This window comes from Rattus norvegicus, chromosome 19, assembly GCF_036323735.1.
Source record: "Rattus norvegicus strain BN/NHsdMcwi chromosome 19, GRCr8, whole genome shotgun sequence".
In the NCBI taxonomy this organism is placed as follows: Eukaryota; Metazoa; Chordata; class Mammalia; order Rodentia; family Muridae; genus Rattus; species Rattus norvegicus.
Genome location: NC_086037.1, coordinates 28,758,885 through 28,783,465, shown reverse-complemented (window position 1 = coordinate 28,783,465; position 24,581 = coordinate 28,758,885). Strand labels below are relative to the sequence as shown.

The window sequence follows — 24,581 nt, the reverse complement described above, 5'->3', positions numbered from 1 at the left end:
CCGAAAAGCAGGGGGTAGAGAGTGAGGATGCAGAGTCCACACAGGTCAGGAAAAGGCCATGTTCCTGAAGCCTCCATGTGTGGTGGACAGGCTCTAGGGCACCATGAGGGAAATCAGGAGCTTCTGGACTTTGTAGAATTACAGGGTTCCATGTTACCTCACATGCCCATGATTTGCCCCCTACTGCATGGAGAAGCCAACACCAGAAGCCTCCAGCTCCCAGCCCTGCTTTTGCCATGTAGGTTTATCCAGAAGAGCTTGGAAGTCCCTGGACCTGGAGTCTCAGGTGGTTGTGAGCCACCTGACCCGGGTGCTGGAGACTGAACTCAAGTCTTCTGCAAGAGCAGCAAAGACCCGTGCGCTGCCTGGCCCAGCCAGGGCTGTGAAATGGTGTTTATTTTCATCTGAACAAGCCCAACAACAGTTTAGGTCCCTAGAAGCCACATAAACCTGGATGCAGTAGAGTCTGTCATCCAGCCCTTCCCACAGGGAGATAGGAGCCTAAAGTGGACAGTCTCTAGGATTAGAGGGAAGGGCTAGCCTAGCATACACAGCCATGGACAAGAGGTAGAAGGTGAGGATCTGTGCTCAGGTTGTCCCTGACCTTTACACAAGCACATGAGTACCTGTACTCACAGAACGCCATACAGACATACGTGAGTAAAGATATAAAACAAACAACATTGAAAATACAATATACTGGGGCTGGAGGGATGACTCAGTGGTTAAGACCACTGACTGCTCTTCCAGAGGATCTGAGTTCAATTCCCAGCAACCACACTGTGTCATATAACCATTTCTAATCTCATCTTCTACCCTCTACTGTTGTGTCTGAAAACAGGGACAGTGTACTCACTCATATGGACAAAATAAATAGTTTTTGTTTTAATCCTTTTCTAAAAAAAGAAACCCATCTGTGACACATGATCATTGTGTGATTCCAAATGTGCCTAAGTCAGTACAGTCCTATTGCTACATGGTGCACCAGTTGTGTCAGCCTTGGTAGTAGAATGGCACAGTTGAAAAGATGCTGGTCACAGTGACCAGGCAGCCTAGAAAGTTCACCATGAGCAGAGAAGGCTGTGCTGTGTCCTAGTCCTCTACCCCACACTGCCACCTCATCCCTATGAATAGAGCAAAAAAGAACAGATGAGGAATCTTCCAGGTTTCTTTCCTCTTTGATTTCTTTATTAACCTAGCCCCTGTGCTACATGTAAACTTGTCACATCCACTGTCCCATCCCTAAGCCCTCATACCTGTCAGATAAGACCGGAATCTTGCTTTGGGGGGAAGCTCTGGTCCCTCTCTGTCCTAAGAGGCTCTGAGCCATCGCTGAAAGAGAGTCCTCTGAGGATTGAGGGAAGTCCATAGCCCGTACTCTGACTTCCAGGAAGGTTTGAGGAAGGTGGTCCTCTTCTTGTGGTTCCTCTAGTAGGAGCAGCCCACACTTGGGCCCAGCTCCCACTATCAGGAAAAGACAGGTGGCTCTGGTCTTTGCACAGCTCCAGCGGAATGAACAGTGCATCTCTCCTCTCTCTCTTTCAGGAAGTCTCAGCCTCTGGTGCAGGTGATGTTCCCAAGGCAAAGGAAAGGGAAGTGCAGAGTGAGGACTCCCAGGATCCTTTAAAACATTGTCTGCATTGTCTTCATTAATTTTTCTGTTTAATTTTTATTCCATGTGTATTGATCTCATTGTAGGGGTGTGCATTCCAAAGCATGAGTGTTGAAGGTAGAGGAAAAAGCATGGGAGTCACTTTATCCTACCGTGTGGGGTCCCAGGCTCTGAACCGGGTTGTTGAGCTTGGCTACAACAATCTTTCATACTGAATTTCCTGCTGGCTCTGATTTCAGGGAGAGCGTCTCATAGAGCCCAGATTGGCCAGTAAACTACTGATCATCCTGCCTCAAGTATTGCCATCTAGTTCATGAAAGGGTTGAGTTATTGACACGAGGAACTGGGGATGGGCAGAGGTGCATGACTGAGGCTATCTCTGCTCAGTGGCATGCCTTTGGGGACTGATATTTTTCATCACTGATATGTCATTTGACTGCAGTGCTCCTCTGGAGAGAAGGAGTCTCTTTTGCCAGGGCATCAGGCTCTCCAGACAGGCCTGGAAGGTGGAGGTCTAGAGGCCAGGCCTGCATTCCTCTTCAGAAGCTGCATTTACCACTCTGGACAGTGCTGTAGAACAGGGTCACATATCCAGTTCTACCCTGAGACCTGCTGATAAAGAATGTCTATCCTGGTGCTCGCTTCGGCAGCACATATAATAAAATTGGAAGGATACAGAGAAGATTAGCATGCCCCCTGCGCAAGGATGACACGCAAATTCGTGAAGCGTTCCATATTTTTAGAAATAATTGACTCAACTGTCAAAGATAATGTAAAGCGGAAAAAGCTACTGGTCCAAAACATACAGGAAATCCAGGACTCAATGAGAAGATCAAACCTAAGGATAATAGGTATAGAAGAGAGTGAAGACTCCCAGCTCAAAGGACCAGTAAATATCTTCAACAAAATCATAGAAGAAAACTTCCCTAACCTAAAAAAAGAGACACCCATAGGGATACAAGAAGCCTACAGAACTCCAAATAGATTGGACCAGAAAAGAAACACCTCCCGTCACATAATAGTCAAAACACCAAATGCACAAAATAAAGAAAGAATATTAAAAGCAGTAAGGGAAAAAGGTCAAGTAACATATAAAGGCAGACCTATGAGAATCACACCAGACTTCTCGCCAGAAACTATGAAGGCCAGAAGATCCTGGACTGATGTCATACAGACCCTAAGAGAACACAAATGCCAGCCCAGGTTACTGTATCCTGCAAAACTCTCAATTAACATAGATGTAGAAACCAAGATATTCCATGACAAAACCGAATTTACACAATATCTTTCTACAAATCCAGCACTACAAAGGATAATAAATGGTAAAGCCCAACATAAGGAGGCAAGCTATACCCTAGAATAAGCAAGAAACTAATTGTCTTGGCAACAAACAAAGAGAATGAAAGCACACAAACATAACCTCACATCCAAATATGAATATAACGGGAAGCAATAATCACTATTCCTTAATATCTCTCAACATCAATGGCCTCAACTCCCCAATAAAAAGACATAGATTAACAAACTGGATACGCAACAAGGACCCTGCATTCTGCTGCCTACAGGAAACACACCTCAGAGACAAAGACAGACATTACCTCAGAGTGAAAGGCTGGAAAACAATTTTCCAAGCAAATGGTCAGAAGAAGCAAGCTGGAGTAGCCATTCTAATATCAAATAAAATCAATTTTCAATTAAAAGTCATCAAAAAATATAAGGAAGGACACTTCATATTCATCAAAGGAAAAATCCACCAAGATGAACTCTCAATCCTAAATATCTATGCCCCAAATACAAGGGCACCTACATATGTAAAACAAACCTTACTAAAGCTCAAAACACACATTGCACCTCACACAATAATAGTGGGAGATTTCAACACCCCACTCTCATCAATGGACAGATCATGGAAACAGAAATTAAACAGAGATGTAGACAGACTAAGAGAAGTCATGAGCCAAATGGACTTAACGGATATTTATAGAACATTCTATCCTAAAGCAAAAGGATATACCTTCTTCTCAGCTCCTCATGGTACTTTCTCCAAAATTGACCATATAATTGGTCAAAAAACGGGCCTCAACAGGTACAGAAAGATAGAAATAATCCCATGCGTGCTATCGGACCACCACGGCCTAAAACTGTTCTTCAATAACAATCAAGGAAGAATGCCCACATATACGTGGAAATTGAACAATGCTCTACTCAATGATAACCTGGTCAAGGAAGAAATAAAGAAAGAAATTAAAAACTTTTTTAGAATTTAGTGTAAATGAAGGTACAACATACCCAAACTTATGGGAAATATGAAAGCTGTGCTAAGAGGAAAACTCATAGCGCTGGGTGCCTGCAGAAAGAAACAGGAAAGAGCATATGTCAGCAGCTTGACAGCACACCTAAAAGCTCTAGAACAAAAAGAAGCAAATACACCCAGGAGGAGTAGAAGGCAGGAAATAATCAAACTCAGAGCAGAAATCAGCCAAGTAGAAACAAAAAGGACCATAGAAAGAATCAACAGAACCAAAAGTTGGTTCTTTGAGAAAATCAAAAAGATAGATAAACCCTTAGCCAGACTAACGAGAGGACACAGAGAATGCATCCAAATTAACAAAATCAGAAATGAAAAGGGAGACATAACAACAGATTCAGAGGAAATTCAAAAAATCATCAGATCTTACTATAAAAACCTATATTCAACAAAACTTGAAAATCTACAGGAAATGGACAATTTCCTAGACAGATACCAGGTACCGAAGTTAAATCAGGAACAGATAAACCAGTTAAACAACCCCATAACTCCTAAGGAAATAGAAGCAGTCATTAAAGTTCTCCCAACCAAAAAGATCCCAGGTCCAGACGGGTTTAGTGCAGAATTCTATCAAACCTTCATAGAAGACCTCATACCAATATTATCCAAACTATTCCACAAAATTGAAACAGATGGATCACTTCCGAATACCTTCTACGAAGCCACAATTACTCTTATACCTAAACCACACAAAGACACAACAAAGAAAGAGAACTTCAGACCAATTTCCCTTATGAATATCGACGCAAAAATACTCAATAAAATTCTGGCAAACTGAATCCAAGAGCACATCAAAACAATCATCTACCATGATCAAGTAGGCTTCATCCCAGGCATGCAGGGATGGTTTAATATACGGAAAACCATCAACATGATCCATTATATAAACAAACTGAAAGAACAAAACCACATGATCATTTCATTAGATGCTGAGAAAGCATTTGACAAAATTCAACACCCCTTCATGATAAAAGTCCTGGAAAGAATAGGAATTCAAGGCCCATACCTAAACATAGTAAAAGCCATATACAGCAAACCAGTTGTTAACATTAAACTAAATGGAGAGAAACTTGAAGCAATCCCACTAAAATCAGGGACTAGACAAGGCTGCCCACTCTCTCCCTACTTATTCAATATAGTTCTTGAAGTTTTAGCCAGAGCAATCAGACAACAAAAGGAGGTCAAGGGGATACGGATCGGAAAAGAAGAAGTCAAAATATCACTATTTGCAGATGATATGATAGTATATTTATGTAATCCCAAAAGTTCCACCAGAGAACTACTAAAGCTAATAAACAACTTCAGCAAAGTGGCTGGGTATAAAATTAACTCAAATACATCAGTAGCCTTCCTCTACACAAAAGAGAAACAAGCCGAGAAAGAAATTAGGGAAACGACACCCTTCATAATAGACCAAAATAATATAAAGTACCTCGGTGTGACTTTAACCAAGCAAGTAAAAGATTTGTACAATAAGAACTTCAAGACTCTGAAGAAAGAAATTGAAGAAATCCTCAGAAGATGGAAAGATCTCCCATGCACATGGATTGGCAGGATTAATATAGTAAAAATGGCCATTTTACCAAAAGCGATCTACAGATTCAATGCAATCCCCATCAAAATACCAATCCAATTCTTCAAAGAGTTAGACAGAACAATTTGCAAATTCATCTGGAATAGCAAATACCCAGGATAGCTAAAACTATCCTCAACAATAAAAGGACTTCAGGGGGAATCACTATCCCTGAACTCAAGCAGTATTACAGAGCAATAGTGATAAAAACTGCATGGTATTGTTACAGAGACAGACAGATAGAACAATGGAACAGAATTGAAGACCCAGAAATGAACCACACACTTATGGGCACTTTGATTTTTGACAAAGGAGCCAAAACCATCAAATGGAAAAAAGATAGCATTTTTAGCAAATGGTGGTGGTTCAACTGGAGGTCAACATGTAGAAGAATGCAGATCGATCCATGCTTATCACCCTGTACAAAGCTTAAGTCCAAGTGGATCAAGGACCTCCACATCAAACCAGATACACTGAAACTAATAGAAGAAAAACTAGGGAAGCATCTGGAACACATGGGCACTGGAAAAAATTTCCTGAACAAAACACCAATGGCTTATGCTCTAAGATCAATAATCAATAAATGGGATCTCATAAAACTGCAAAGCTTCTGTAAGACAAAGGACACTATGGTTAGGACAAAACGGCAACCAACAGATTGGGAAAAGATCTTTACCAATCCTACAACAGATAGAGGCCTTATATCCAAAATATACAAAGAACTCAAGAAGTTAGACCGCAGGGAGACAAATAACCCTATTAAAAAATGGGGTTCAGAGCTAAACAAAGAATTCACAGCTGAGGAATACTGAATGGCTGAGAAAAACCTAAAGAAATGTTCAACATCTTTAGTCATAAGGGAAATGCAAATCAAAACAACCCTGAGATTTCACCTCACACCAGTGAGAATGGGTAAGATCAAAAACTCAGGTGACAGCAGATGCTGGCGAGGATGCAGAGAAAGAGGAACACTCCTCCATTGTTGGTGGGAGGCAGACTGGTACAACCATTCTGGAAATCAGTTGGAGGTTTCTCAGAAAATTGGACATTGAACTACCTGAGGATCCAGGTATACCTCTCTTGGGCATACACCCAAAAGACGCCCCAACATATAAAAAAGACACGTGCTCCACTATGTTCATCACAGCCTTATTTATAATAGCCAGAAGCTGGAAAGAACCCAGATGCCCTTCAACAGAGGAATGGATACAGAAAATGTGGTACATCTACACAATGGAATATTACTCAGCTATCAAAAACAACGAGTTTATGAAATTCGTAGGCAAATGGTTGGAACTGGAAAATATCATCCTGAGTAAGCTAACCCAATCACAGAAAGACATACATGGTATGCACTCATTGATAAGTGGCTATTAGCCCAAATGCTTGAATTACCCTAGATGCCTAGAACAAATGAAACTCAAGACAGATGATCAAAATGTGAATGCTTCACTCCTTCTTTAAAAGGGGAACAAGAATACCCTTGGCAGGGAATAGAGAGGCAAAGATTAAAACAGAGACAGAAGGAACACCCATTCAGCGCCTGCCCCACATGTGGCCCATACATATACAGCCATCCAATTAGACAAGATGGATGAAGCAAAGAAGTGCAGGCCGACAGGAGCGGGATGTAGATCTTTCCCGAAAGACACAGCCAGAATACAGCAAACACAGAGGCGGATGCCAGCAGCAACCACTGAATTGAGAATAGGACCCCCGTTGAAGGAATCAGAGAAAGAACTGGAAGAGCTTGAAGGGGCTCGAGACCCCTTATGAACAAGAATGCCAAGCAACCAGAGCTTCCAGGGACTAAGCCACTACCTAAAGAGTATACATGGACTGACCCTGGACTCTGACTTCATAGGTAGCAATGAATATCCTAGTAAGAGCACCAGTGGAAGGGGTAGCCCTGGGTCCTGCTAAGACTGAACCCCCAGTGAACTAGATTGTTGGGGGGAGGGCGGCAAGGGGAGGAAGATGGGGAGGGGAACACCCATAAAGAAGGGGAGGAGGGAGGAGGATGTTTGCCCGGAAACCGGGAAAGGGAATAACACTCGAAATGTATATAAGAAATACTCAAGTTAATAAAAAAAAAAAAAAAAAAAAAAAAAAAAAAAAAAAAAAAGAGAGAGAGAAGTCTGGTGTAATTCAGATAGGTCTGAATTCATTTGTTACTGCATATTTATACCTTACCCCTTTTAATATTCTTTCTTGATCTGAGCATTTAGGGTTTTAATTGTTATGTGAATGGAGGAATATTTTCTGGTCTGCTCCCATCTGTCAGATTCTATGGCCATGCTTCTCAACACTCCTAGTGCTGCACACCTGTAATACAGTGCTTCATGCTGTGATGACTCCCACCATAAAATTATTTCAGTACTACTTCATAACTAATATTGCTACTCTTATAAGTCATAATGTGCAAGGTATCTGATATACATTCTTTGTGAGTGGTCGTAGCCCAGAGTTTGAGAAACATTGCATTATATACATTTTTTTTTAAAGAGAAGCCTTCATCTAAGACGGTCCTGATGCAGGTGTAAGAGCAGAGACACCCTGACATAGTGACAAGTTAGCAGGCCCAAGGCCGCTTGCCTTAATGGCAACAGAGATTCCTGGGTAAAGGCACAATCTGAAATCACTGTCCCCAGGACATTTCTTACCTCAGTTTTTCCCCATTACACGGTGTGTCTGCTTGGCCATGTCTGTCCAGGAAGCCAGTCCCTGTAGTCTCTGATACAGACAGAATCCTAAAGGTGAGAATGTTTTCCCTCTGTTGGCTCCCAGTCACTTCTACAGAAGTAAGTTCAAATCACCCGTGGGTATATGTGTCTCTCTCCCATAATGTGTGAGACTTGAAATGTCATCCATTTGAGTTGACAAAAACCAACTCTCACTTCAGATTTACAGCTGACCAACACTTAGTTTCAGGAGAATGAAGAAGCTGGCCAGGCCTGCAGAGTCAGATCCCCTCCCTGCCTGGGACAATCCCACCCACAGTAGACTTCAGCTTCACCTAGCAGCTGTTATCAGAAAATCTGACCTTAAGGTTCTGAAGTCCACACATGCACAAACCCTAAGGTTGTTAGATGGTGGATATGGGGTTTTTCTCCAATTTAAAATCATTCAGGCCTCTTTTCTCCCCTGGGATGCACTTTGTTCTCTCAGGTCTGTTCTTCTCAGAAGTCAACTCTCAGAAGGGGCACTTTGCTCTAACTCCTCCATGGGACCCACCCAGCATTGTGACTGGAGGATCCTAAGGAGTTGTAGCTCTGAGCTGGGAGGGGGAGCTCTCACCCTGACATGGAGAAGCCTGTTTTCACAGCTGATCTGGATCTGAGGAAAAGGTGCTTTTAAAGAAGCCTGTGAAAGTGTCTCCTGCAGGAGAGCCCACCCTGCAGGTAAAGTCACACAAGACAGGGAAAAGTGGCTTCCCAACTTTCCCAGGGCTCTCAAACCAGGGAGGGTAACTGATTTCAGAGAGTTTGAGAAAGGCCTCCATCTCCCTGAAAGACTTCCCTCAATCATAAGTACCACCACTACCCCAGGCTCAGCAAAGCCCTCCAACTACCAGTTCCTGGCAAATGAAACCCAGTGTGGAGAATTGAGGATAACACTTCTAGGAAAAGGGAGACACAAGCCTCTGGGGGTCCTGACCTGGGGTCTGTCCCTCAGGCTCTCCTCACTTCCCCTAGGTGCCTAGGGCAGGGGCAGGGTCAGGAGTAGGGGGAGGGGCAAGTTCATGGTCAGGGGCAGGGTCAGGGGCAAGCAGTGACCTCCAGCCACAAGATAGGCTTTGGGTGCATGGAACAGGCAGCAGCAGAGCTCGCCCTGCCCTCCTTCTCTCTGGAGTGGTAAAGCATGGAGACCTGAGTGGTAGGGAAGAGTTGGGGAACTCACAGCTGCTTTTCCTCTGGCTGCAACTGCAAGTGGAGGGCGAAAGAAGCCAGAGAGTCTCAGGGGATCCCCCCATTTCCTGATTTCATTGTCCTTGTGGATGTCCAGGATGAAGGCTGTGCTTGGCTGGGCCAGAAGCCCCGCAGACAGGTAGAAGATGCACAACTGGCCTGTGACCTCCCTGGGCACCCACTGGGACCCAGCTCAAGTGGCCACAGACACTCACCAGGCACCCTGCCCCAGCCCTAAGCCTGTACACACCAAGGCCACAGCACCTCTCCTAGTCTCTCCCACCATGAGCACTCACCCTGGCACCCTGGCTGGCTTACACTCTCTGTAGGGAGCTCCTTGTCTGGTTTAGACACCAGGTTGATTATGGCCTCAGAGAAGGAGTTTGACATTGTTCCTTCTCTTTCAATATAGTGGAATAATTGAAGCACTACTGTTATTAGGTCTTCATTAAAAGTCTGATAGGATTCTGCATTAAAGCCATATGGCCTGAGATTTCGCTTTTTAATTTTTGGAGGGGCAAACTATACTGACTGTATCTATTTTCTTTTGAGAATTATCCATGTACCTTCCCAGATCTGTGTTTATGTTGGTAATTGTTATCTGTCTAGAAAATACCAATATCAAATAGATTTTCAGTTTTCTGGAGTAAAGGCCTCTGAGGTAAGACCTAATGGTTGTTGAATTTTTTCATTGTCTATTGTTAGATCCCCCTTTCATTTCTAATTGTGTCAATTTAGGTATTGTCTCTGGTGTGCAGTTTGTTTGAGGAAGGGGTTGCCTCTCTGGTTGATCTTCTCAACAAAAATACAAAAAAAGAAACAAAAAAAAAATAAAACAAACAAAAAACCCAACACACAGTACTTGATTCTCTTGACTCTTTGTATTTTTCACTTTATTTGTAATTGACTGATTTGATTTGAGCCCTGAATTAATTTCCTGCCATCAAATCGTACCTGACATTCTATGGGATGAGGTTTGGCCTCATCTTGTTAACAGCAACATGTAACTTCTGAGCTGTTTCTGCTCTCTGTAGTGGTAATGATGTCAAATCTTACTGAAAACCATGCATAGCCTGGTTTAGGCTGTATTAAAGTAGCCCACCAATTCAGTGTTCCCTGCAAGGTGCCATGGGACAGCAGTAGCATGAGTCTGCATGCACCTCGACAGTTTTCATTAGGGACTACACACACACACACACACACACACACACACACACACACACACACTTTACTGACATGGTGCACATTCTTTGCACATACAGAAGAAAGTGAGAAGTAATGAAAACACACCAATAATGGAATTGATGGAGGGAGCTGTGGGAAAGCTGGGGCTTAGAGTTATTTAAAGGCCCTGTGCAGGCTCTCCTTTTGTTGGAGGAGAAACTTCAAGTGCAATGTGGTTCTTTATTTTCTTTCTCTAAAGCACAGAGGGCTAGGGAGGAACACAGGGCTTTGAGCATGTTCGGCAAGTGCAGTCACACTGAATTAAATCCTAGGGCTGGAACCCTATTAATCTTCTACAGAATTACAGAGCAGCCTGGATGAAGACTCTCAGCTGAAAAGGTGGACATCTCAAGACAGGCACTGGACAATGGCTGACAGACTTGACTGAAGAGTGGTAATGTTTTGCTATCTCACAGGAAAAGAAGGCCCCTCCCACTACACTGTACTCTAAGGACAGTTTATTCAGGTTAGGATGACATGAACTATTGTCTCATGTCACAGATGTCAGCACAAAGTATCCAAGGTATTGTATGCCAATGGTAGCATTAACAGAACAAAGCACACAGTGTCATGAAGACATAAATCATGAGTTTGTGTAGCAAGACCCAGGCCTCTTCCAGGGTCTTAGATAGTAATGGAGAACCTCAAATACGGTAGTAATGTGATAGTGTGGTGTGAATCTAGTTACAACTAGCTTCTATTGTGACACAGATGACTCTTTTTGTGTCATGGTCAGCTTATAATGAATGACTAGACCCAAGCATGAGAATAACCAAATACTACATTTCTTCTCTAGCTGCTGAGCTTTTAAAAGCCCTGGGGTGACAGCAAGCTTTTGTGGACATTCTGGATTGGTCCTTGTGTACTTTAACTCTCTGAGTCACCTCCACTCTCAGTAAGTTAGTTCAATTCCATATTGGAAATCAATCACCTGGAAAAAATACATTCCCAATACGATCCCAGATTGGTCATGGAAAAAGGGTAGCTTGAACTGTCCCACCTAGGTTCTGGGCTTGCACAGGCCTCCTCTCCAAAAGAAACCTGTGTTCATAGCTGCAGGCTACATTCACTATGGATGCTCTGGAGGATCCTCCCTAAATGGCTCAGATTAAAATAATTTTCTTGTTAACAATCAAAAAACTGATTATGCCAAGCTGGCCTACATGAAGCTAGTTTCAGTTCTGTATTTTATCAGATGTGCAGAATACATGTGGTCATCATAGATAACAGGTGAAAGATCTGCTCTAATAAGGAAACTAAGTGATGCTGGAGGATGATCCTGACCCACACTGAGCAGTGGGGACACCAGAGCCCTGTAGGGATGCCTGACAACCTAACACGTTGAGCATGCACAGCTCAGTAAGTTCCCTGTGAACACACATCTCCTGAGATCTCTCTATTTAATTGGAGGTGATCCTGTCCACCTAATACAGCACCTCATGTGGAATAACAAAAGCCACCTGCAGGAGCTGTGGTGATGACTCACAGGGTAAAGAAACTGCTGCTCTCTCAGAGGAACCACATGGACCCTAACAATTGGGTAAAGTGTGTCATTGATTACATCACAATGTGTGTGTCCAAGACACAGCCACATTCTCCACACAAAAGACACTATCACACTGGGTATCCCTTGGTGACTTTGAATTCTCTTATTAGCTCAGGCTCCATGGAACATGCAGAGATCCATCTGTAGCTGTCAGTTCTAGGTCCACAGGAAGGGACAGAACCCTTGAGTAAGAATGATGGTCTTAAGAGTCAAGAGATAGAATTCAATTTTTATTCATAACAAATACATTTTTACAACAAAACAGGATTAAAATGAATAAAAATATTTAAAAATGTTTGAAAGTAAAAATAGTAACAAGAACATATAAATATGAAACAACAAAAAGAAAACTTCAATTAAAATCATAACAAAAATATTTCTAAAAGCATATTCTTAACGAACATTTAGAAGCACAGATGTATTGCTGTTTCTCCTCTAGCACACATAATGAAAGGTGGTCCCCCAAGTTGTTTCTCAAGTGCTGTTTTCTGAAGAAGAAAGTGAGTAAGACCTCAAGCAGTCAGGCTGGCTTAGTGTTATATAAATTTAGTGTCTCTAAGAAATGACAAATTAACTCTGAGGAAGAATACTCATCCAAAAAATGTTGTTACCATTCAGGATGTTTGTCATCAGGGACTCCTGAGAAGGCAACTTATTCTTCAGGAAGCTCTCTTACTGGCGTGTGTCCAATTCCATCTCTCTTGCACTTTCTGAGACCTGGGAGAGGAAGGCAGTTTTTCAGACACTGATTTGGTGGTGAAACGCAAGCCAGCTGTCAGAATGCTGCCTTCTACCACCTCAGTTCTTTTGGACAATTAACATGGACCTTTTAACTGATATCATTGTTGCTAACTCTGTGGGCAGGGCAATATCTCCAGCAACCCTCACAGTAATGTGGGCTGACAATATGGGACCCAGACTTATACCAGTGCAAACCAAGAACAGGGCAATGGAAGGGACCTCATTGGGTTGCAGGAAGAAAGGAGATGTCCATATGTCACCAAGGTTAAAGCCAATGACAAGTACTAATTTGACATTTGCACTTAGTTCTTATCCCAGAAAGGTGCTTCCTACACAAGAAGTCACATGACCACTTGTCATTTGTCAAGAACCAAGAACATGTTCAAAACTCTACATAGCATCCAATCTATCACGTGCATGTGCAATAATGTGATATGTTATTGATCTGTCACCATTTCTATAATGCAGCTTCAAAAAGAGCAGCAAAATATACTTGCAAAATAATTCAGTTTCTGAAAAGTGGTTGGCTTCCCAGAATACTTGTGCATAGGCAGAGCAATGAACAATTCCATACATGAGGTGGTTGGCTGGTTGTGAGTGTAAATTAGTAAGGTGGTAGGAAAAAGCACAGATGTATCAAATTGGCAAATTTTATCAGATATTGTTAAGCTAACACAGCTACTCGTCCCTACCAGATGATGCTGGGTCTGGACGTTGCTGGTCTTTATCTTTCTTGCTGAAGTAAACCAAATATTTCTGGTTCAGTGCACACTCAAGATGTCTCTCCTTGCTCTCCTGCTTCAGTGGGACCAACTTCTTCCTACATGTGTTTTCCATCAGGAGCTGGCTGAGCAGGTTTCTGGAAATACAGTCTGCATAGTAAGATCATGCTGCCCCTTTCTCCCATTCCTATTCCCAAGTCCCACTAAGTCTACCAGGTCCCAGGTACCCATGAAGACTTAATAAAATACATCTTGATACATATAATGCTCCTGCACAAAACACAAAGAGTTAATTCGGGGAAGAATAAATTGTTTGTTTGGCCGGAGCACCAATTAGAGTCCACATCTCTCAAAAAGAACATGGATCTTCATCTATCCATGAAAGCCCAATGCATGAGGGCAACATCAATTAGTAGTTGGCAAACACCCGCAAAAGAGGTCAGTAGAACCAAGGGAAGGTCATGCTAACCATGTGGTCCATGCACTGAGTTTTGTAAAACCTGGCATGACACGAGAGGTCCAGGTCAGCCTAATAATCTTCTGCTGACTTCAATCAGTGCTGTTCTATCTAGAGCCTTCTGCAGATGCCTAGACAATCCTGGGATGAGGAACAGTCTTTTATGGAACTGAAAGCTGAGTCCTAATGACCCTGGCACACTGATGTGTAAACAGCACAAGAGATAGAATCATAGCTGAAGACCGTCCAGTCCAGAACAAAGAAAGTCAGAAATGGCCATTTCACAGGTGATAGCCTTTCTGACCAGGACTTACCTAGAGAAGGTAATCTCCTTCTTCAGCTTATGGCTGTTCTCATGGATCACAGTGTTCTCCATCTCTAAGTTGTGCAGAATTGACATGACCGCATCCTCCATTCTCTCCAGGTCTTCATAATATGGATTTGGCCTGAAGTGTGGCCTGGCCCCAAATGATAGAATCCAATGAACATCAGCATTTAGGAAGATATGAACTCAGGGTGGGTCCTGTACTACACCAGTCCTGGAAGGACAACTTCTGAATTCTACATATTGGATATTCTTCAGCTTCAGAAACGTGTTTTTCTGCGTCCAGGACACCAGAATCTCGGCATCCAGATGGAGGCTTCCCTGGCTCCCTTTGTTCAATCAAGAGGAAATCTGCAGTCAAGCCAGTTGAGCTATCAAGAGCCTAGGCCACACCTCTCCATGCTCCCCCACCCAACACAGCCAGAAACCGGTGATTTCTTTTCTCCTGTCCCGATAACAGACCATATATCAACACAAAATTATAATCTGCACAAGGAATACAAATAAACAGACAATTGTGGCCACGTAGGCAAAGAACTGTGCTGTTGACAGTGGGGCTCCCAGAACAAAGCATTCACTTCACCATGAATGTGTTACAGGTAAATACTCAGGCTAAGAAATAGACTCCTATATTCCAAGTGTGGAGTGAAATATAAACATATAACAGTTGTGCATATGCATTTGGATGTATGCACACACAGACTCACAGACTGAGACACACCCACAAAAAAAGAGAAATATAAACAGAGTTAGAGAAAGAGAAAAGCAAATATGGAAACAGAGAGCACTGTGAGAACCAGGAGAAATGCATGCACCATTGCTGTGTCCGAGGGGCTCCCACAGACACACAGACAATAACAAACAGGCCTGAGCCTGACAACTTCTATTCAAGCATTGAGATGAACAGTTTGGGACCAGGCCCCTCAGGCTGCTGCCTGTATCTTCCAGCACTCAGTCCCCTGCCTAGCACGTACAGAGACTCACCATAAACTCACTGCAATTACAATCTTGCAAAGCCACCTGATGTCAAGGGCTTTGCAAATGCACACTGGGAACTCATTCTCCCTGACTTTATCCCTGAATTCTTCATTCAGACCACAAATTCTGCTTTTCAATAAATGGAAGCAGACGAGTCCACTGTCCATCTCTCTCCTCAGGAAGGGTCAGGTTCTGAATCTCCTCTATATGGGAGGTGAGGTTTAGCACAGGGTGGTTAGGGAGGCACAGCTTTCTAGAACCCAAAACCTTAATAGGATAAGATGAAGGTGACCTTGCAGACCCAGGAATGAAACAAGAGCATTTGGAGCGATTCATACATGTTCTTCATGGATCTCTCTGTCAGAAACCTCAGGCGATCTCTCAGGTCATTTCTCTCCTCGGTAATGAGCTGCAGCTCTTTAATCAGCCTCTCCTTTTCCTTCTTGGCCTGCTTCTCGCTTAGGGCAGTGCCAGGGGATGATGTTTCTCTCCCAGCGTCTGTAGGTAGAAGAACACAAGTGAACCTGCATGGGGAGAATGCATAGAGTGTACATAGACCTCAGTGAGGCCTAAACAGGAGAACAAGCCTGGAACCCAGTGTCACTGCTAGGCGATTGGTCTATGCTTAAGAGGCCTCCTCAGTGGATCTCAGTTCTCCCACTACTCTATAGAGACCAAGAGATGTAAGCAGCCAGGTGTGCCCTATGCCGGACATCACGTGCTTACATGTACCATGGAGATGGCTTCTCCAGGATTAACATCAACTGACCAGGGTACAGCTTGGTTTCAGGACCCTCACCCCTGTGGTTTCAGAACTCAGATGATAAATTCACCATTCACAAAACTTGAGTGATTGGAGACACTCAGATGTCCTACCCTGATACTCTAGGCTAACAACTTTGGATTTAAAACACATTTCCAGGGAGGTCATGTTCAACAGACTTATCAATTCCCCTATATGAAATAACAAATGCCCCAGAAGTTCCAATAGGTTACAGGCTGAATCTTGGTCCACATGTTCCAAACAGTTTTGGTATTTTAGAAACATGTGTGTAACACACAACCTCTAATATATAAAGCTAATGATGACCCTGCCAGTTAGAAGAAATCAGAGAAGGTCTAAGAACATAAGGTTATTGCCTGGAGCACAATCTCTCCCTGTTCTTACTGTCAGGTGTCCACTGTATTTAAAGAAGCAATGATAGTGAAATACATTGCTGCCCTGTCTAAACTCAGAAAAGGTGGACCCTCCATGACTCCTGATCATGTTATTATATCAATGTAACCTAACAAATGCACTGTAAAAGTAAAGGCCAGAAATTCACAGTATAATAGCATTGGCCTTACCATATACTCCCTGTGGGGTTGGGGAAACTAAAGTTCTGAAATCCTGACTTTCAGGAATTGTGATGTTCATGGAAATTCAATTCCTTTTCAGATGCTCCAGTTGCTGTGGCCCATTGCTAGAAAGGTCAGCCTAAGCCTGCAGCCCCCCTGACAGGGAGCTCCAAATATACTGCCCATAACTTACTAAACATTCCCCAGAAGTGCTGTCTCTGTCCATCATTACTTTGAGACGAAAGGCCAGATTCCTTCACTCTAGTCTGTCCACAATCGACGTTCCCCCTCCCAAAACGCTTGCGAAGACGGGAAAACATGTCTTAGGGTGTAACCGCCAGATTCAGACTGAGAGAAACTAGGGCACTGGTTGTCACTACAACACTGGTGACATCACAGAGGATGCCAGAACTCTCTAGGAGACAATAGAATGTCCAAGAAGGGACAGCAGATGTCATGGGGAGCAGACTTTGTCTCCCTGCTAATGTTCTCCCTGTACTGAGCATAAGCTGAGGTGCCCTTTCCAGGAGAATTTCCTGGGGCAGAGCCACTGAGCATCTCCTGCTTCCAAAGCCAAATTTTCCTCAAGGCTTGATTATAAAAAAAACTTTAGTAATTCCTATGCATCTAAATGAATGTTTCCTTCCATATCTTGCCCCAAAATGTCTCACTAACTCAAATTGTCCTCATTCACCAATGTTAGCCATTAAAACTTCCTGAGATTTCACACCAGCTTGAATATGCAGTCAAAAGTTCTCCTGTCTCATTATGTACATGTGCTTTATATCACATCAAGAAATAGTCTGCATGGTAGGTTACAACATGCGTGTGTATTAGGGGAACACTCATGAAGTCATGTGCTTAGCAATCGACAATTGCCAGAAAATTCCTTAGGAGAAAGAGTTGAATTCTTTATGGTGCTAGGAAAAGTGTGGAGACCAGTTGGCAGAGGAAAATGCAATATTGGAGCCAGCAGTGAAGGGAACCTCATGCTGGTGGTGGGGTTCTCCTCTCTGCACCAATGTCGCCAAAGGAGCACTGCTCACAGGCCTGAGTAAGATATACCATGAGCTTCTATCAGAAAAATAAAATAGTCAAGAGATATAGGGGGTGCACAGAAAGGTCTAAAATGAGGCTATAAACATCATTAAGTGGATAGAGCAAGGTCCCAGCACCTGTACACTGGGAAATGGCCACCACACCAAACACAAAAGCATCTATCATAGTGAAAAATGAATACTTTACAGAATGCACCCACTAACACTGATTGATCACATCCGTAGTTCAAATTTTGGGGGCAAATTCATGGCCCTAACTATCTTTCTCTCAACTTATATACCAAAAAATAAGAGAGACAGAGAAAAGAAAAAGTCAAAACAAAATCCCAAGTTTCTCATATGAGGACTGCAGGAAGTGTTATATGGTAATCAGTTCTGATTAGACATTTTAGATAGAACAGTACATAGTGACCCTTGATGTGATGGGCCCTATATAAAGCTTTTTGCAATATTGGAATTTTAACAAACCTCATCCAGAACGTACAGAAGAGGTAAGGATGTGATCACCATGTCCTTGCTCTCTATCAGGTTATTTTTCTGTGTCCCCGATTGTCAGGCATAGAACAGCAACACTCTGAAATAGCTGGTAGACATGGGAAAACGTGGCTAAAACTATAGTTGTGGGTTGCACACCTCAACTGTCAAAGGCTAATGCTGTCCTCACAGTCCTTGGAAGCCACTCTTGTAAGCCTATCTATTGGAAAGTGGAAGGAGGTTTATCTGAGCTCAAAGTGAACCTGGCCAGCCAGGGAGAGGGCAACATGGGATACTTGAGACCATGTCTAAAACCAGCACAGAAACCCACCGGCATTCAAAGCATCATCCACCAATTCTCGATTATCTACCATTCTCTCCCTACCAGTCGTTCAGTTTGGAATGGTAGAAAAAAAAAACTGGGACTGATCTTTCCATTCTAAGGACCTTGATCTCTCTTTCCTTAGGTTCACCTTAAGAGTGCATACAAATGGATATCATCATCTGAACATCGTAGTATTATCTACTCTGTATATGTAGCATAATACTGTGCCTATGACAATCTCAAGCTTCCTTGAGTGTTGTTGCCCCATCAAGAAGTGTGATGTACTGAGGCCAATCCCTAGGGATCCTTTCAAGGGATTAGAAGGAAGCCATCAGAGATACTCCACTTCTTTGTCATTAGATTAAATCAAGTTGACACAATGTGAACCTGGTGGGCTATTTGACCATGCATCTTTCTCACAACCCCTCTTTTCTGAGTTCAGTCCATGGCAGAATTCATTGCCCAACATCGTAGATATTTCTTTGTATATTTCCACAAGAGCCAGGTTTCTTTTCTTTTTTTAAAATAGAATTAGTTGTAGTCAATCAACTGTTGCCCTATGTAAGAAATGATTAGTATATATTGTAACTTACCACACTGTATTTGTGTATACAAGTACATTATTGGAAATCCAGCATTACTGAGGAATTGGAAACCAGTGCTGTGGCCTTGCCTTTCTGTGCCTAGTCCTGGCTCACAGGCAGCAGGGGGCAGACCTTGAGGTCCTCTTCAGGGACAGAGTGATGGTGAATGGGCACTGAGCAGGCAGAAAAACACAGCTGAGGCAGCTCCTTTCAGATATCAAACACATCATCTCCTTCCCATCTTAAGGGCTGTTACTGAGGTCTTGCCCCCATACCTACCTTAATAGCAGCAAATTTGTTACACAGCAGCCAGCTCTTTCCTATTGTTCTGTAATACGCCTCTACATCATGGATGCCAACAAACAAACTAACAAAAAACAAAAAAACCTGACATTGAACTGTGTGGTGCAGGTCACATACCCTGTTATATTCTGTATGTTACGAGGTTTGTTAATCTTAACAAGTTCCCCAACTATGAGCTTCACATAGGACCCATTAGATTCAAGGAAAATAGGAACAATTATGTGTAAAATGACCCGAGTCAGGGCCCATAGACAGCAGCATTTCCAGCACTTGTGCTTTAGCCCATGTGGATTTTGCAATGAGCTGGGCCTAGCAATGTCCAGTACACAGTTGTGAGCTGTTGCTCTGGTTGAACTGTATTGGTGTGTGCATTCAATAAACTACACCTATTTAAATGAATTCAGTGTTCCTGTGGTCTGAGTCCAGACCTCTTGACACCAAATCTTCCCTTCAGCAGCACTTAGGAAAAGAAGCTAAGGGTAGGAAAGGTGACATCTTGTCATAAATTATGTGACAAGAGGGATGGAGAAATGATCCCTTGTGTTAAGAATCAAGGTGTCCTCTGTAATATTCAGGTCTATACTGGCCCTGTGCATCAGCTTCAAGGACCCATTTCTGATTTTCTTTGGGGTTCCCGTGATGATGCACTCAGACATGATTGGAAAGAACCAAAACGGTGGTCAGACTTGATTTATAAAATGCAGGCAACATTGCAAACTTATGTTGCAGGATATTTGATTCATATTATCAGCCCCAAGATAGTGTTATTTACTTTAAAAAATTACCTCTGACAGTTCAGTTCAGCACTAGCACCGATATTTTACCCTAGAGCTTTTTTTGTTTGTTTGTTTGTTTTTTGTTTTTGTTTTTGGATGAACAAGTACTTTCTTATTTTGTTGACCAGCCCTAGCTCTTACTTCTTTGCACAGTCACAGAGAGACCTCAAACATATACTCAGCCAAAGGCAGGGGAATGTAGAAAAGAACCTAAGGCAATACCACATAATGACATTGAAAGTGGGTGGCCAAAAGGTGTTATAAAATTCACCTCACTTCAGTGACTGATGACATACCAACCTGGTGGCCTAAGATTCTGGAATATTAATCAGAATCCTTTAGTCATATTAGATCTTAATAGAAACAAGGAAGCAGTCCTTTCCTGAAGTATATATTCATCATACGTAAAGAAGATATTACATCCATATACAACTCAGAATAGAATTATCCCCCAAGACCGGAAAGATCTGGCAACATGAATATTAGAAGCTTCTCCTGTGTTACAGTGGTAAGCACAGAAGAAAGAGGAAGATACGGCTGAACACAAAAGCATCAGGCCAGAGCACTGTTCCTCAGGATGAGTTGCTAGGTGAAGGTAAATAAACCTTACTAAGTTTAATACAGTATTACATACCCTGTTGTAAGTAAGTGGAGCCGATGCTATCCCCAAAGGTTTGCCTGTCTGTGAAATCTGATACCCTAACTCAGGTGTCTTCCCTGGCCTCAGTGGGAGAAGGTGCACCAGCCCTACAAAAACTTGATGTGTCTTGGTGGAGGCACACTCTGAGGGATATTCCTCTACTCTCTCAGAGGAGATGGTGTGAGGACATTGGGGAGGAACTGTGGGAGAGAAGTAAATAGAGAAAGGACAAAAATTGGGATGCAAAGTGAATTTAAGCCTGTCAGTCACTGCTCTATTGCTGTGAAGAGACACCTTAACTAAGGTAACTAATAAAAGAATCAGGGTGTGCCCATGGCTCCAGGTAGATATGTAGCAGAGGACTAGCTTATCTGGGATCACTGGGACGGGAGAACCTTGTTTCTGAGGAAGCGTCATGGACCATGATATTGGAACTTAGGCCTCTGAGGCAGGAGTGAATTGGTGGGTGGAGGAGAAATCTCATAGGGAGAGGGCGTGGGGGACAGAAGAGAGACTCATGTAGAGGAACATGGAGTGGGAGATAAATTGGAAATGTAGATAAAATAATGAAAGAAAACTAAAAAAATGAGACTATGAGTATCATTCTAATTCAAGCCTCAAATAATAAAAACATAAATGCGAGAGTCGCCTGGTCCTGTTCATGTCATCCTGAATCTTAAAATCTTTTTTCCTCCAAATTCCGTGCCACATGAGGTGCACTGACCTGTCAGCTGCCTGCTTGGATGACAACTGCAGCAGCTTCCCTATGCACTTGCTTTGTAGGAGCACGAAATCTATTGAGCTCCCTTTTCCAAGTTGGAACTTTAATTGGTAAGAGTCTTGCCTTGAGGACACCTTCCACATCTGTACAGTACAGAGGCAGGAGGCTTATTGTTAATAACATTCATCTCCTTAACTATGTCACCCTCCTCTTCAGCACATGACTTTGCTGTGACATTAAACTTCTTAGTGATCTTTTCCACTCTAAGCTGCACATGGTTTTCATGTGTTTGCCCTGTGTGTTGTTCCTTCTCCTGCAGTCTTGAGGAACAGTGACCAAAAGTAACCAAACCACAGACTCAAAGCCATGTTAATACTGTATTGTGTACTATTTTCACAGAGTTGCCTGAGGTGTGAATGGGACATGGAGAATTCGAACATAGTTTGAATCTTAGGCCTTTCACTGGGCAGTCCCTCATCTTCTCTAAAATTTAACCCCATTCTTCTACCATTGAGACCCACCTGCTGCTTAGCTCTTTACCCCTCTGCCGTGGTCTGTTCCATATCTCTTCCTGCCCATGTCTATTCTGAATCTCCTGCTTCAGCTTGCCTCTGCCTATGTCCCTCTCTATGCCGGAAGTTCTGCCCACATACTTCCTGACGCAGCTCTTGGCCATCAGATCTTTATTACATCCAGTCAGCAGTGAGACAACACCTGATACATCTCTTAGCTTGTGTTGAGCTGGTGAGAAGGACAAACATCCACAAAATAGCAAAGCTGATGATGGGACATAGAAATGACAAGAGAAATCCTGCCAGCACTTAGCTCACTGCCAGTACAGAACTAACAATTGAAAGTTGACACACTTTAGTACAAAGGGAGGTCACCTCAGCATTTCCGCTTTTACTCCAAGAAATACCTTTAATTTAACATTAATAAGCTAGATAAAATAAGAAAACTTATGAGATGCATCAGGTAAGAATTACTGTCACAATATTCTGTCCATTCGTATTTTGCAAAATTGGAGAAGGTACTTTGTTATCTAAATTATATTAGTCTAAATTTTTGTACCTAAATCATTTTCTATCACTTTTTAAGCTTTGTATCCCTTATCTATCATAACTTGCATTTATTAACCATAATAAGTCTTCTGAGACCAAATGTACTTTCATTAATTCCAAACAATTTAAGCGTTTATGTCTTTCATCCTTAAAATTTGACACATTTTTTGCGTACAAATTTTCTTTTTCTTTTTCTTTATTCAGCTTCCACACGAAGATTATTTTTGCTCTGATTTAGAGCAGGATGCAAAGGTGGAGTGCAGACCTGAGGGGAGGGCAGATGAATGGAGTTGAGCTGCAGGATGTGAGGTTCACAGAGAATAAATAAGAAGTTAAAAAAATAAGAAATAAGCACAGTGGGGATGAAGCTGTGAATGCTTGGCATGGGGAGGTTTGGCAGTGGACTGGGCATTTTAGGGGTGGGGTGGGATTGGCGTGGGTTCTGGAGTAGTAAGGATGGTGTCTGTTCTTGTCTTTTGGGGAAACTCCTCGGTCTTCTCCCATCCCTCCTCCACCTCTACCCCCACCTCCAACCGCCATAACTGCCTCCTACCACAGCAGAGGCTTCTGGGCATCGGCCTCTTTCTGCTCAAGCTCTTCTATGTGCTCGGGGGTGGTACAAGCTTTTAAAAGTCCCAGGCAGTGGGCAGACCACGCACACTCTCCTGGCATCCCCATCCTCTCTCAGGACTTATGGTGCCAGAGCGGTTATCACAGGAGTTTGGATACTGCTGTGGACTGTCCATAGAGCCCTGCTTTCTGAGCCTCCCATGTCCACCCTGTTCCTGTCCAGGTTCCTGGCTGTCACATTTCTGCACGATGGTGAACAAGTTTGTTTTTCTGATTCTCATAACAAGAAAAGGTTAAGACTAAACTATCTAATCTTCAACCCCATCCAAGATCTGAGGAGGAGAAATGTTGCCTGAATAAAAGGAAATTCAGAGCAAACAGCTTCCAAACCTAAGAAATAACAGAAATGGTTGGCTACCCTGGGAGTCAGTCAGCAAATATTCACTGTGGCATCCACCTTCAACTCACTGGGCCAGGAGCTCTGACAACAATCCTTTGAAGCAGGTCACTTGAAGGACTATCCAATTTTTTTTTCCAAAAACTGGGACACAGAGTTCCCCATGATCAACTTCTGCACAGTCTGGACAGCTTTCTGGCAGCAGTAGAGGTAAGTAGGTAGTATTTCACCCAATGGTTCTTTAGAGCCCATCATCTTTTTCAGAATAGATTGGGGACACTACCAGGAGTTGAGGTCTCTCCCACTGTGAAAAGCCTTTAACTATTAGGACATCTGAAATGGCAGATTCTTCAGATCTCTAAAGGATTTGAGAACCACCTTTGTATGTAATGTCTATCTCAGTGGACAAATGTGGCTTTTTTCCCAAGGGATTTACTTCCTACTTAACTTTAAAAACATACACAGGAAGTTAAATAAAGCTTATTTCTGTACCTAACTAAAGCAGTACCTAACATGACTGGAAGACTGATTATTTATAGTTGGAAAGTACTAGCTTGAATTCCTTAATTATCCACGGCAGTGTGCAGTAGTAATTTTATAAAATTAGAATTTTACACCACATTGTGAATAAGTTGCATATACTTATATCTTAAAAATGAATTGAATCATTTATGCAAGTACAATTTTAAATTCTATCATCATTCAAGAATCCATGCCATCCTAAAATATTTGAGACTTGGTATTGCTTTCTAGTATAAATAGAGATACAGTGATCTATGATTTTGTCATTTTAGTCCCTTCTCCTGATTTCCCACAACATTAGACAGAGAATTGAGGACAGAAAGAGAAAGGAAGAAAGACATCCCTGATTCGAATCTGCTTTACTGTTTCCTCCCTGACCATGGCCAGTAAGAACTTGCAACCAACCCCCTAACTGACA

General features: G+C 42.6%; 1 non-coding gene across 1 annotated transcript; it reads left to right on the top strand.

Annotated features, from left to right (window-relative positions):
- Positions 1–2,246: 2,246 nt before the first annotated feature.
- LOC134483711 (U6 spliceosomal RNA) lies at positions 2,247–2,353 on the top strand. The gene has a single exon (XR_010060595.1). It is a non-coding gene; the product is annotated as a U6 spliceosomal RNA (small nuclear RNA).
- Positions 2,354–24,581: the final 22,228 nt, after the last annotated feature.